We start from the raw sequence: 13,598 nt of genomic DNA, 5'->3' as shown, positions 1-13,598 counted from the left end.
TGAAATATATTTTACCCAATGTGTAAAAGTGTAGGTTCATACCTCATCCTTTTATTAATTTCTATCTGTATGACAAATGGAATTTTAAATTCATTTTATGATTGTATATTTATTTGGATGAAATATTTTTCTAACCAATCTCTTAAAGCTTAGATGCATACCATGTTTCTTCATAAAATTTTTTGGTTACATTTTGTCGTAGTTATGAAATTTTAGATGTTTTGTTTCTACATATTCTACATTCTTTTCATATTTCCCTTCACTCCTAAAATTTTATTTTCCCTTTATTATCCGAATTTAATGTGTAATTTCGTCTTGACTAATTTTAATTTTATGGATTGATCTGTAATCTTTATTTCACATAATTATATTTTTGAATGGATTGTGAAATAATTCATATTCTTACCTTGTCTTGGTTATCTGTTAGTTTATATTTTATTTTCTTGGTGTTTTATATAACCTCAATCAAGTGAAGAACTGTTCATCTTTTAATTTTGTAATATGATTGTCACACATTTGTTTAATGGCAACTCACTTGAATTCAGTCAAGACTGTCATCTTTAACATCAGAGTTCTTTGACTTTATTGCTGTACATCACTTGTGTCCTTGTGTCAATGTGTGATTATAGTTTTGTCTTGTAACAGTTTTCAATTTCATATTATCGTGGCAGTTATGATATCCTGTGATAACTTATTTTTAAAGCATGTGTGGAATTTAATACATGTGTGATAATTTTCATCACTAGTTCAGTTGATTTTACACTTTTCTGTTTTTCTTATTTCGTTTGCCATTCTCACATTGTCCAGTTTTGTTTGTTGTACAGTTGGCATTCATGATGGTTCAGAACCGAAACCGGTGCAAAATAAAACAACATGTTTACAGGCAGCACAGTGCGATGCATTTTTTTAAAAATGTTTACATGGTGTTGATCGTCACCTAAGCAAAATGTCTTTTTTTAAATATGTGATCATGTATTAGTAGGGTCCTGAAGTCGTAAATATCTTTTATCACAGTCTCAGCAATATCAGTGCCTATTCTATAAGTGTTCACAGAGAGGAGGAGTACTCTCTCATTAACATAAAAAATAGAAAAATACAAATTCTAATAACTATAGCTGAGTTTTCTTTGCAATATACATTTAAAGATACTCGTATGTGAAAGTGTAACAAGGGTGCTGATCCTGAAAATGTGAATGTGACTTTCGTTGCGAAAAGTCACATTCAGTACTAAGTTTTTGGATTACTTTTCACATAAAAATATATAAAAAAACGAAATCTGTTATAAGGAATTATTAAAAAAATTAAGATATTTTTTAAAGTTTTAAATATACGGTACATGTCTAGATTGTGTTTTCGAATGGTGGGTATAAGGCACCCACTCCCCTTGGTATAAATGACCCAGAAAAATTCATAGAGTATGGAAAACACGAGTACGTGGGATTTAAAAGCCGACTCGAAGTGTGTACGCTATTCTTTCTTTTTCATTGCCACGAGAATAAATGTTGTTTCGGGTCTGATTTCTTATACTTTTTTCATTATTTACCATCCTGTTAAAATGAAAATTTAACTGTGTAAATCCTATTGCAGATGAAGAAATAGACCTTGTTAGTTTCGTGGGACATATGTGGCCCATATCACCAATTTCCAAAATCAGTGAAAGCATTTTTTTTTTTGGTGGAGTAAGTCTATTATTGATCGTAACGAGAGACATGCTTTGACTTTTATAGTCAAAATAAATTTTAATCGTGAAAGCTTTAAGGACGTCGTTATTTGTGTGAAAACTGTGGGTGCAATTACTTTATGTGCCGTACTTTTATTTTCACTAACGTACAATTAATTTTAAGACACAATTCTGTGTCGCCGTTTAAACTGTTTTGCGTAAGTGACGTCTCAGTAAGTGAGTTTTCATGAACACCAGTAGCACTATACACATTTATTTATGATACGAGACAGTTGTCGTCTTCTGCTTCCCATATTCCATAACCTCCCATGTGTCATGCTCTCCTGGGACACCCTTGAATTCATCGCTTCTTAAACATGTTGCATCCATCTTCTAGGTAGTCTTCCACGTTTTCTTCACTCACCCGGTGTCCAATCGAAGATTCATTTAGGCCATCGGTTATCATCCGTTCATTGAAGGTGGCCATACTGAGTTAACATTTTGATATCAGCAGTATTGAGAAGAGCGTCTTTTGCTCCTCTAATTTCCCGTATTCTTTCGTTTCAGTCGTATTCCTGTCCGGGACATCAATTTATATCTCTCCTTTTTGGTTAGCTCCCATTTCTCAGTGTCATATGTGGTGATAGACTGCTCTCTGCGATTGAATTTTACGGCAGAACCTTTGTTTTCTTTGAAATTTTTTCACTCTATAGCTATGTTGGCCTGTTACTCCTCTATTTAGCGTTATACTGATAGTTAAATATGAAATGTTTCTTGTGTTCTCTCACTTGGTATACAGGATACCTGGCGATGGTTGATGACTAAAGCCGGTTGTAATAATGAAGTCTTTATCATCAGCTCTTGGAATGAACTGCGAGGGTTCTTGAAATTAAAACGTTGTACGTTACAAAAACTGTACAGCAGCCGTTTCTTTTGAAACGTCTCAGTGAAGACTTAGAACCGGAATTGTTCTCGGACTGACGCCTGCGGTGGGTGCGAACGCCGCCTCCCCATCGGGCGCGGTGCGCGAGGCGTCTCTGGGGGGGAAAGCGACGGAAAAAAGAGGGGGAGAGCGTGAAGCACGTGGCGCGGCGAGCCAATCGCAGGCGGTGGAGCCGATACGGGCTGCGGAATCGAACTGGAGTGACAGCAAAACAATCGGTGGGGGCGGGCCGGGCCACGTGGCCTCCCAGGTGCCGGCCAATCCGCGAAGCCCTCGCTCCACTCCCTCCACTCCCATTGCGCCGTCTTTTTAACGTGGATCAACAAATTGAATTAATTTAAAAGATCCATACCTCCTAAGGTACGGCCCATCGCCGGATAACGCGCCAGAAAGTGCAGCGTGCGTGCTCCCGCCGGACCCGTGTTATTGCGTAACGAAAATATTTATATAAACCCGACGGTTATCCGGCGAGGCCCTGTAGCACACGGCTAATTTCGGAGTAAATTTGGGGCATAAATAACAAAAGAAAAGCGCAGGAAGCAATCTTCCCCGTAGCGCAAGCGATAATATTATTCTTTCCTGGTGACGTAAAAGTCAGGAGAAATAAGGAGCCGCTCGCCAATAACAAAATACGTTCGCCAACGGAAGACGGCTCTGGGAAGTTTTAATGTGTTTGGAAGATTTATTACCGAAACTGAGTGCTACGCAAGTACACAAGCATTTTGCTTTCACAGTAATTGTAAGCGATGGCGTAACAAGGTTCTTGTAGCTAAGAGCTGTTCGTGAAGAAACAATCCAAGCATCACGCTATAAAAATAATATAAGAGTTACGACGTCAAGGCGAAGAACTATTTTATACATTCCTGTGACTCAATGCTGAAAGAGAATTATGCATTTGAGAAAGTATTTAAAAATTATTCGTATTTTCCAAATGAATTTTCAGAATGGTGCTGTCGACATAAAGAAAATACCTCTGATGTTTAAAAAAAGTGCGTCGGATTTCAAAGTTAAATTAATAGTGATAAGCTTCGCATGAATATGAAAGTATTATTTTGGGTGAGCAAGGACGGATAATCTCGAAATTTATGTTGGTTTAATTTTTTTTTTATTGCAAAAAGATGGTTCAAATGGCTCTGAGCATTATGGGACTTAACAGCTATGGTCATCAGTCCCCTAGAACTTAGAACTACTTAAACCTAAGGACAGCACACAACACCCAGCCATCATGAGGCAGAGAAAATCCCTGACCCCGCCGGGAATCGAACCCGGGAACCCGGGCGTGGGAAGCGAGAACGCTACCGCACGACCACGAGATGCGGGCTTTTTGTTGCAGTTAAATCAAAATCACAAAATATCTCACTACATTAAATGACTAATAACTTAACATATTGAGCAACAACAATTTGTGTGTATGATGTTAATTGTCAGATAATCGTCATACAATATATTTCTTCAGGTTAATCGTAAAAATGTTACTGAAGAACAGATATCCGACCACAGAGTTTCTCGGATGAGCAGCACCTGATGGCTGTCGAAGAGTCAGTAGTACCTCGCATAGTCTCAGGCTGCAAAGTAGGTACATTGAAATAGTGGAGCCGACGAAGGCAAATTCGATTCGCCCTTCGTTACTGAGTAGGACGCACGTAATAAAATAATTATGTAATAAGATTGTATTTTGCTCTTTCAAAACAAATTTTTAATTTAAACTGTGTTCCTTTAAAACTAGTGATGATGATGATGGTGATGATAATGATCATGATGAGAAAGAGGAGGAGGAAACAGCTATGTTAGCCAACACAGTTTAATATTATGTTGTTCATCCACCAATGCCTGGAATCTAACGCTGGAAGAGATATCTTTTTAAAAACAGCGATTTTTTGCAAGTATTGCCAACATACGGAACTTGAGAGGATGTTGTTAGCTTCGTCGGCATCCACTGTTATTTTCTATTCCGATATTACCGTAGCTGGAAAGGATTACTTTGAGCACCATAGTACTAACAACCTCAGCATTTCTTGCTATCTTGTGAGTACTGTTAGTGCGGAATGATCACAGGTTATATAAGAAATCACGGTAACCGATTTACATTGCCAACAGTGCTTCTTGTACCCGTAACAGATCCAGAGTCAAAGGTAGGACCTTTGTAATACAGTTTGTGAAACAGTGTAATCAAACACAAATACATAGGCTACGTTTGTTCTCAGAAATAGCGATAAGGAGTTTTATTACAGAGAGTTTGGTGGATTTCCCTGTGGTCATAATGGTACTGAGCGTTAACCGAACAGTCCGCACCGGGCTAGTAGACGTATGAAGCCAACCATTATGATTCAGCATTAGAGTCCCATGTCTCTCCTTCCACGCGAGTGCGCAGCTGTAATCGACCCCACATACGCCCTTCGGATGAATCAAGTTGGAAAATCAAACAGTAGTTTACTGTTTTAGTACAGTTTAAAAATGACTTCATCATTATAAATGAAATTACGATCTAGTGGAGTGAAAACAATCATGTAAAAATCCTTTCCCTTCTAATACACAATACTATAAGGTATATAATTCCAATGCATTTGACATGTTAAAAGAATAATCGTAAAATTCTTCTGAATTACATACATCCACATTTAATATAGGACAGGAACAGCCTGTTGCTTAGAATACTTCGCAGCGGGCCTCTATCACCTGATTATAAAGCGTAAATAAATAAAACTGTGGTTCCTGACCACTTCGAAATGAACTTTCGTGAGAATCTACAGGACAGTCTCCGATTGTAACAAACACAAAATTCTGTTTTAACTCTCGTCGCAACTTTGATCCTATTATCTAGTTTTCTCTTGAAGTAGCGTCATCTTTCCAAGATGAACCCTTATTGCCTAACTTTTTGTACATAATGCAAGATCTTTAACTTCTTCGAAGTACTATATGCTCTGACACATGAAACTGAATATTATGACATGTACTCTTGTACAAAATAATGTGTAATCCCATGTCACGACGAAGCGTGACAGCGCACTGGATCTGAATTTCTTTATAGTGTCTTCATCTGGTCATAGAATTTTTCTCCACAGGAAGAACTGATTTAAACGGAAAGTCACTTAAGTAGTTTCCTACCTATTTCTCTGTGACTAATTACATATGTCAAGACTAATGTCCCTATTTATTGGTAACTGTGACGTGTCACATGCGATACTGTGTACACGGAAATTTGAATACAAAGATAAAGTTTTTTGGTCTTGTAATATTAAATTTGGGTGTTTTGACAGTAGGCCCTATTACCCTACAGCCACGCGTCTAAGAAACAGGAAACTTAATGGTCTGAGTAGATTTCGTTAAGCCAGAGTATAATGTGAAAAACTGCAGTACTTACCAAACAGAAAAAATATTCATTCAGCTGCGGAATGAAAACGCTAACGTCCTTATTTGTATCGGGCAGCCATTATCTGCAAGCAAGGAAAAAAAATTAAGTGTAAATAGGATTTCACTAAGGAAGTTAAACATTCCGCCAAACTACTGACAAGTAAATTCATTCATGAGAAAAGTAAAAACCTTCACCAAAAAACTGCAGTTAAAATATATCCGCCTTTCTCCCTAAAAAAAAAGCATGTATGCTTTCACACTAGGAATATACTCTTTCAGTAAAGCTTTCTTCCCGTGATAAGATATCATTAAAGTGATATTTACATTACGTCAAAATAAAAAGAATCTGTTGCATTTAAATGAGTTAAAAGTAAGAACAACGTTTTGTGTGTACCTCGTCTCACTGTAAAAAGCTTTGTGTGTCAGTAAACGCACAATCGACTCGAATTCTGCAGACTAGTATAAATTTCAATAATCCGCTGAATTTCCAATATTTTGGTACTCAGTGCTATTGACTGCAGCCACAGCAACATGATTATTTCAAGCTGCTTATCCAGTAAGTTGGCTATTTGCGTTTTGCCTTTCAGAAACATGAACGGCGTAAAGTATTATTGGGCTGGTGGTTTGGTTACGTTCTGGTCGAAGACAACAACGTGACCGTCCTGTTCGCCACACGTCTCCACGTGTAGCTTCTTTTGGTGGTATTTAATCGAGAACAGTCCCAGTCAAGGTTATAACGATTGAGAAGGCTCATTATTCCACTCATAGAGAGTTTCTGACCAAAACCGACTGAAAAGTCTGCAATGCATCTCGCGTATAACACGGGAGGCTCAAATCAACGGAATAAAATGCCTCTGTAAAAGATTCAATTTCTTACTAATAGATTGGGAGAAGATTATATTTTACATACTATTTTTCTTACCACCCGACAAGGTGCACGCAAACTTATTTTCTTAGACGTACATTATTATTCTCGTAAATTGGTGAAACAGAAATAATCTTTTAAATACTATAGATGTTTGAATTCATAACTACCATGAATACTGCCTCCGATGCTTAAATTTTGTTTATATCTGCGTTCTGTCTTGTTAACAATTTTAAAAATTACACGACATAAAATATTATCATTTATCGTTATTTTGAAGGACTACAGGAAGAATGATCTCAACGAAGATAGAAATAACGTATCTGGGAACGTGAAGAAGTGCTAGACAGGTAGAAGAGCAAAGTATATTTCGTATAATAGTCCTTGCATAACCACTATAGGCCTACTATTGGACTGTCTTAATATTGAACTAAATTGTATTACTGAAGAACAACATCTTGTATAAATCTTCGTACAGCTGACTAGAGTAGTCGTAAGAAGGCCGTAAAATAAAAGATAAAAGTAAATAAATTATATGCACCGTCGTGTGAGGCATCTTGTATGCTAATTTCCAAGTGGAACCTTCTCGATGTTGAAGTCTGGCTGCGCCAATCAGAGCAGGACGGGTGTTGTATATAAGTCAGACTGCTATGTATGAAAGATTACTGATGGAAATAAACTTTTATTCACGTAGTTAAGCAGATCGTATCCTGAAGTTATGAGAAATTATCGCTAAACAAACCTAATGAGAGGAATAACATCCTGCAGTTTTAAACTACGGAGATAGCCATACAGACCAGTAGCTTCTACGAAATGAACCACATTTTTCTACATCTCATATGCCATTTGTATAAACTAATGTTTAATATGTAATCATAAATGTTTACATCATTAATGTAATCAAGTGAATCGGAAGCCTGAAGTTAGGGGAAATTATTACTGAACACATATAATGAGAAGAATGATATCCTTCAGTTTTAGACTACAAAATACCAAATGGCCATATAGACCAGAGCCGTCTACGAAATACACCACGTTTTTCTACATCTGATCTGGCTGGCATTTGTATAAAGTGGTGTTCAACAGATAATCATAAATGTTTAAGTCATGCTGTTGTTGTGGTCTTCAGTCAGAAGACAGATTTGATTCATCTCTCCACACTAGTCTAGCCCGTGCAAGCCTCTCCGTGACTGCATAACCACTGCAGCCTTCATCCATTTCAATACCCATATTGTAGTCAAGCCCTGACCCCACTCTATAATAATCTTATCGCACGCCCCCCCCTTTCACCCACCCACGCCACTCGTCGTTCTGTTAACAAACTTACTATTCCAGGCTCAGAAGGTATAATGTCTACCGATACCTTCTTTCAGTTGTGTCACAAATTTCTTTTCTCCACAGTTCGACTCAGTACCCATCAAAATATAATCTGCACTTCTGTCTATTCTGTTCTTGAATGAAGGTTGATCGTCCACGTTCCACTTCCATTAAGGCTACAGTGCATTATATCCGTATTCTGAATTATTTGCGCATTCGACTGCCATGTGATGAATCCGTCTTGGATTTTATTTTTTTGACTGGAAAAGTAAAACATTTCCACTCAACCTTGCGAAGGCTGCCCAAAGGAGAAACAGACTGTTCCTTTGGATCTTATCGCAGAGCGTATAGATTCATGAGAAGCAGAAACCCTCGGAAACTTGTACAAATTATTATCTTTAATTCGCCACTTCAAGCGGTTGCAGCTCCAAACGCTCCCCTTCATAGCGATACGAAATGGATGCTCGCGTACATTCTGAATTGGGGGAGACGAAATGATGACTTCTATTTGCTAGAAGGGTTCTGGAAAAATCCAACGAACCCGGGACGGAAAACGCATACAAGACGCTAGCATGATTAATCCTAGAGTATTGTTCCAGTGTTTGCATTGCTTGTAAAATGGATACGACATACATCGAACGAATTGAGAGACGCTTAGATAGTGTAGTAGCAGCCCATCCGACATTGTAAGAGGAATACTGGTGGATCTTACATTAGAATCCTTTAAAGAAAGAAGTAGTTCTAGCGAAAGCCTTTTGAGTACCTGTCTTACATCGACACCAATGTTCCGCAAGTCGCTTCACGGCATATGACGCAGAACACTGTACGACTATAACGCTTCCCCCATCGTACATCATACGAAGGGATCTTGTGAATAAGCGAGACTAGTGCACGCACGGAGCCACATGGTCTTTTTTCCGATGAGCAACGTACGATTGGAATAGGAAAGGAAATCGATAATAATCGTAAGATGTATCTTCTGGCATGCACTGCATAGCGCCTTGCTGAGTATGTACGTGCCTGTATTTATCGGCCATATAGGCATGTTATTTGTCCGTGAATATTTTAGATTAACGAGTGTAAATATGTACCACAAGAGTCTCAATGTTTAAGGCTACTACTGTTATAACATTAGTTTATTAGTTACACATTTCGAGCCACTAGAGCTCATCATCAGCCATCAAGGCATACAAATCACTTAAACATTATTTGTGTTACCAATACCACTTACTAAATTATCTCTGATTTCTTGAGTAGCCATATTCAGCATTATTTTCACAGCATACGCATCCTAAATTCACATAGAAATAATGTTACAGTCAAAAGAAGTGTAGTCACGTTTGTGTTTATAATGTCACTACGCTGCTGGCCTACTGCATGTACGTACATTGGTTCTTGCGGTGGTCGAGGACCTGATGATCTGTCTTCGTTTCTTTCACTTATTTTTCGCTATTCTGAGTCACTTTTCGCTTTCCACGGTGTTTTTGAAATGATGCTAACACACCACGTTTAATTAATAACTAATACGTCACCGCATATGTGTTCCTTACGGACGATTAGTAAGTTCTCTCTACGCAGATTACGACAATAAGAAGAGAACACACCTTTTGTCAAGAAATACGCTATACAGTTTTTTCCATTTCTGTGTAGGGACGCATAGCTCTAATAGACCCATAAAACTCAAGGAATTAGCGTAAATCTACTTAACACTAGCGATCCTGAAGAAGATTCCAGCATGAGTATCGATAAGTCGACTGAAGTACATGATTATTCCGCAATTCACAATTCGGCAGACGGTTGACAGAACGACTTTCAGACTAGACCTTTGCTCTCTGGTGTTTCACTTGGGAAAAATGAACACCTACAACATTACGAGCAAGCTCGTATTTCTCTTATTTTATTGCGACGACCATTTCTCCCTGTGTAGGTTCGAGGCAACAAAATATTTTTGTAGTCGGTGGAGATAGTTGAAGACTGAAATTTTGCGAAAAGATTTTGCCACAACGATAATCGTTTCCTATTTTATGGTTGAACTTCAACTCGTTTATCATATCCGTGACACTCATCCCCTATTCCTCAATTTTTTCTTCAGTCTTCTGCGTTGTTTTATCAGACTGCCACTAATTTCTCTCTTGTGACAACTGCTTCAGCTGCGAGTGGCACATCTTAAGTTATTTGTTGAATGAATTCCAATCTCTGTCTTCCCCTACAATCCTTCCTCCGTGCCGCTTGCTCTAGTATCACGTAAGTTGTTCCTTGTTGTCTAAACATATATCCAGTCATCCTGTCACTTCCCTTTGTCAATTGGTTTTATATATTCTCCTCTTCACCGATTCTGCGGAGAATCTCCTCACCCTTTACCTTATCAGTTCCACCTAATTTTCAGCATTCTTCCGTAGCATATCAGACGCTTCAATTGTCTTCCGTTTCGTTTTTCTCACACTCCATATTTCACTTTCAACAATGCTGTGCTCAAAATGTACATCCTGAGAAACTGCTTCCTCAAATTATGGCCTGTGTTTGCCGCTAGTGGACTTTTCTTGGCCAGTAACGCCTTTTTCATCAGTGATAGTCTGCTTTTTATGTTCTCCTTGCTTCTGTCGTAATGGGTTATTTTGCTTCGTTGGCTGCAGAATCCCTTACCTTCGGCTGCCATGTCGTCCCCAATTTTGATGTTAAGTTTAAAACCACTCTCATTTCTGCTACTGCTCACTGGTTTCCTCTTTCTTCAATTTACTCTCAAGCCACATTCTCTACTCATTACACTATACATAGTATTGAGCAGATCGTGTATTTTTTTTTGTTCACTTTCACTCAGGATAGCAGGCCATCAGCGAATCTTATAATTCATATTCCTTCAAGCTGAATTTTAATCCCACTCCTGAACTTTTCTTTTATTTTCTTCATTGCTTCTCCGATTCACAGACTAAGCAATAGGGGTGAAACATTGGATCCATGTGTTGCACCTTTTCTAATTCGGTCACTTCGATATTACTCTGTTCCCGCATTCGGAGTATTGTATATTACCGCTCTTTCCGTACAGCTTACTCCTATTTTTCAGAGAATTTCGAGTAAGTTGCACCATTTTACATTCTCAGTGCTTTTTCTATGTCGGATAATCTAATGAACGAGTCTTCATTTTTCTTAATAATTGTTTCGTTTATTAAGCACGACGTCAGAACTACAACTCTTGTGCCTTTACATTTCATGGTAATGATTAGATGATGAAGGACAGCATTACCTGCGAAAAATCTAAGTCGGATTCTTAGGTTATCACCTAAATCGTATAGTGGATTATGAACAGGAGCGGTGCTATAACTCGATTTTGAAGAAGAAATCTGAATGAACGTAAGAGATTTTACCTTCAACAAAGTAAATCATGTTTAAATGCTATTACAGTTGCAATCTAACAAAACTACGGTTCGGTAGTTTTGGCGCACATAAATTGTCTAATAAATGGTAGGATTACCATTAGTAATGGTATGGAAAGAAACGTAAATATGTGTGTAACAGAGAAACTGGAAGACGGCGACCTCTCTTTGGATTTCCTTTTTTGTTTCTTTGGTTGTTTGTTTTACACACAATTAGTGCCGCACATCATTCAGCGTTAGTCCATTGAGTATTTTATATCTTTACAGAATATAAATCGAATTTCGCAAATATTAAAAATTAATTGATCGGGAAATATCTGCGCTTCTATCCAACCAAAGTAATTCTTTTTCATAAAGTACATTTTACGTGCAAAACCGTTATATAATTTTTGTTTCTTCGTACTCAGTAGAACGTTCTTCATCGTGATCAAAGGCAAGAGGGTCTTGTTATTATTCATAAATGTGAAAGTTGTTTATCAGTAAGAGAAACATGTTTTACACAAGTTCGACAAAGTATCGAAGGAATGTTTGATGCATTTTTTATTCGCAGAATTTTTTAAAAATTTTTCTGTTGCTAAATGAAAAATGCGTATTGCGTTCTTTATTTTTTACTGTAACTTCTCCCTGTTTCACGTTAAAAAGAAACAATTTTCGAAAAACAAGTTAATTTAAATTTGACAATATCAATTCAGCTACAAATAGTCTTCTCTTCCAAGTAACAGACAGGAGGGTAACAACGTAGGGAAAAAAATGTTCCCTAGGTTACCAGGTCCTTTACATACCCTCACTCAGTTTCTAGACGGTTCACTGCTTCCAGTTGTTAAGGGAGTCTAGGAAGATCGCTTGTGGAAAGAAAGCGGTCGTTATGAGATAATGTCCGAGAGATAGCCAACACACTTAACGTACAGCTAACGTGCGTACGACGTTAACTGACCAATGGTTCCAAGAAAACTACCATAGGGTATGGTTTCTTATTATAGTCCATGATAGGCTACGGTAGTTTTACAGCTCTAGGTACCTAGAAAAGTTCTGTCATACAATTAATGTTTCATTTGTTATAGTATAAACACATACTCTTTAATAAATAAAGTAACTCCACCTAGATCTGAATTTCTTTTACTGACGGCTACCGGCCTGCATTTCCCCTGCAGCCCGCCAGAGTGGCCGAGCGGTTCTAGGCGCTACAGCCTGGAATCGCGCGACCGCTACGGTCGCAGGTTCCAATCCTGCCTCGGGCATGGATGTGTGTGATGTTCTTAGGTTGGTTAGGTTTAAGTAGTTCTAAGTTCTAGGGGACTGATGACCACAGCTGTTAAGTCCCATAGTGCTCAGAGACATTTGAACCATTTTTCCCCTGCAGATCACATTTAGGTCTGGCTCCAGAAGAGGCTGTTGTCGACAGAGGTATAAATGACATAAGAGTAGCTTTAATTTTACGTCATTCATTCCTTTAATGGTAAACAGCTCCTTGCGAAACCAGACCTGAAGATGAGATGCGGGCAGATCCAAACCGGTATTCGTTAATAAGAGACATTGTGATCCAGACGGTATTACTTCATTAATTACAATAATGGTGATCACTGTCCCTATGACATGGCGTCAGTTATATCTTTCAGATGTACACGTAGTCTACTGCCGAGAGAAGCTAAGGATTTAACTCCAATTTCTTGAATGTGACATCTCAGTAAACAGCACGGCCTCCTGTTGTTTGGTCATCAGTCTTCTGACTGGTTTGATGCGGCCCGCCACGAATTCCTATCCTGTGCTAACCTTTTCATCTCAGAGCAGCACTTGCAACTTACGCCCTCAATTATTTCATGGATGTTTTCAAATCTCTGTCTTCCTCTACAGTTTTTGCCCTCTACAGCTCCCTCTAGTACCGTGGAAGTCATTCCCTCATGTCTTAACAAATGTCCTATCATCTTGTCCCTTCTCGTTATCAGTGTTTTTCACATATTCCTTTCCTCTCTGATTCTGCACAGAACCTGCTCATTCCTTACCTTATCAGTCCACCTAATTTTCAACATTCGTCTGTAGCACAACATCCCAAATGCTGCGATTCTCTTCTGTTCTGGTTTTCCCACAGTCCAC

This window comes from Schistocerca cancellata, chromosome 1, assembly GCF_023864275.1.
Source record: "Schistocerca cancellata isolate TAMUIC-IGC-003103 chromosome 1, iqSchCanc2.1, whole genome shotgun sequence".
Lineage (NCBI taxonomy): Eukaryota > Metazoa > Arthropoda > Insecta > Orthoptera > Acrididae > Schistocerca > Schistocerca cancellata.
The sequence above is the reverse complement of the archived record's forward strand: the minus strand, read 5'-3'. Positions refer to the sequence as shown.